We start from the raw sequence: 2,584 nt of genomic DNA, 5'->3' as shown, positions 1-2,584 counted from the left end.
GTTTACTAAATCTTTCTGATTTTCCAATTTTTTAAAGTTTTTATGCATAGGTGTATTAATTTTATGCATAGGTATATTAATTTTCTTTGAGGTTACCCTGTAATTTATTAATATTTTTCCCCATTTAAAACCATCTGCTTTATCTTGAAATCTACTTCCTTGTCATTTGAAAGTTCTGTACCTACACTATTCCCTCTTTTTACTTTGTAGTTGATTTCCTTATAAATTGATAACCTCTGGTTCCCTCTTTTCAGTCTTGCAGGTTTGTTTTACTTTAAATACTTTTATATTTGGATTGAGTTCTGGGTAGTGTTGTCACTGGGTTGTTGTCTGCTATTGTTGGTTCTCCGTCCAAAGAATAACTTTTAGTATTTTTTTGTAAACTACAGATTTAGTATTTTTTTAAATAAATTACAAATTCATTGAATTTGTTTATCATATTTGAGGGACAATTTGCTGGCTATATGATTCTTTGTTGGCAAATTTTTTCTTTCATTGTTTTGTTCATGTCATCCCATTGCCTTCTTGTCTGTATGGTTTCTACTGAGAAGTCAGAGCTTAATCTTAATCAGTTCTCCTTTGTAGTTAACATTTTGTTTTTCCTGAGCTTTTCTCAGGATTATTTCCTTGTCTTTAGTTTTGGAGAGTTTGATTATGATATGTCTTGGTAATTTTCTTTTGGGATCTATCCTGTTTGGGATTCGTTCAGCTTCTTGTATGTTTGTCTTCTTGTCTTTCATGATGTTAGGGAAGTTTTCTTCTAATAACTCTTCAACAATTTCCTCTGTGATTTTTATTGTCTCTTCCTGTTCTGGAATGCTGATCACCCATAAATTATTCCTCTTCATGGTGTCCCACATAACTCTTAGGCTTTCTTTGGATTTTTTTATTCTTTATTTCTGGTTGTTCTTCTAGCATACTAGTATTGAGAGATTTCTCTCCAAGCTCACTACTTTGGGCATCCACTGCTTTGAATCTACTCCTATTGGCCTCAGAGTTATCTTTGTTCAGGGCCAGGGCGCTCATTCTGGCAGTAGTTCATACAGGCCCTTGATGGAACTGGTTTCAGTACCTGTTAGGACCAAAAGGCATCTGGAAGCAGGGTGGCTAGTTATGAGGGTTTCTGCTAGATTAATGCTGGTCTGGTGGCTCTGCAGATTCTGTAGGTGTGGAGCTGAGCCCATCTGAAATCAGGCACAAAAGCAGTGCAGTCAGTTCTTGCCTCACACTGGCGAGGCTCCCAGCCAAACAGCTCTGAACTCCTAGAGAGTAGGGTGTACACTGGGGGTGGATAAGGGTGGAAACTTGCCACACCTTTGATCACCAGGGAAGTGTGGGAATAAAAAGGAATCACCTTTCCTGTTGCCTGTGTGAACCTGTTCTGCCAGGCCACCTTCTGTCATTGAAGCTGCTTACAAAAGTTCAAGATGGTGGTGCCTCCTCTGGCTGCCCATTCACCAGTCAAGTTCCCTCTGTCTCTGTCCTTACTCAGCTTCTCCTCCCAGCAAGGACTCCATCTACTTCTCTAATCTTTCCTCTGAAGTTCAGGGCTCCAGAATTTTCCTCTTTGTTTCCTTTGGTCTCTCATAGCTTTGTTGTAGAGGGTCTGTGTAGTGTGTCTATCTGTCTAGATCATCATCTTGCTGGAACTCCCTATCCCTTTGTTGTTGTTGTTTTTAAGGTTTTTATTGTGGAGTGAGTGAAAGTTTACAGGGCAGATCTTCAGTTCTACATTCAACAAATCAGACACCTTGTTTCATTACAACGATTATAATCCTCTCCATGTACCATCAGTTAACAGTATTTCTCTCTGTCCACTTTAGCTTTTTTAAAAAAAAACACAAAGCAAAACAAAACAAAAACCACTCAGGCATATATAATAATTGACACCTCCAAAGGGCACATTCTGCAAGTCTGCCTCTTGGCCACCAGCTCTTAGTCCCTCTCTTCCCATGAATCCAGAGTCCTCAGCCACTCCCCTTCTCCATGTCCCCATCTCTTCCTCTGTCTCTGGCATCGTTGCTTCTCTGGATAAGGTCCAGCATTCTGCTTGTGTGCATCTCCCTTGATGGTCCAAGACTCCTCTGTTTCTGGACTGTAACATTAACCACTCCCTGTTTTTGTTACAACATTTCTATCTCCCAGATAATCTGTTCTTATAATTTTATTCTGTTCTTGACTCTTTCATTTGTTGATTGAGTTCAGGTTGATGCTGCCCTGGACATCGTTCTCTAGTTGATGTCTGTTCTTGTTGGTTCTCAGTCCACAGAACTTCCTTTAGGATGTTTTTCATAGCAGGGTTGACTTTCGCAAAATCCTTTATCTTCTGTTTATCCTGGAATGTTTTGATTACACCATTGTATTTGATTGATAGGTTTGCTGGGTAGAGGATTCTTGGGTGGCAGTTTTTTTCTTTAAGGGTTTTAAATATATCTCCCCATTGCCTTCTTGCCTGCATGGTTTCTGTTGAGAGATCCAAGCTTAATCTGATTTGCTTGCCTTTGTATGTTACACTTCTCTTTTCCCTAGCTGTCTTGGTGATTATCTTTTAGGGTCTATGCTTCCTGGGGTGGGTTGAGCTTCT

The sequence above is a fragment of the Chrysochloris asiatica genome, unplaced genomic scaffold, assembly GCF_000296735.1.
Source record: "Chrysochloris asiatica unplaced genomic scaffold, ChrAsi1.0 scaffold00024, whole genome shotgun sequence".
NCBI lineage: Eukaryota > Metazoa > Chordata > Mammalia > Afrosoricida > Chrysochloridae > Chrysochloris > Chrysochloris asiatica.
The sequence above is the reverse complement of the archived record's forward strand: the minus strand, read 5'-3'. Positions refer to the sequence as shown.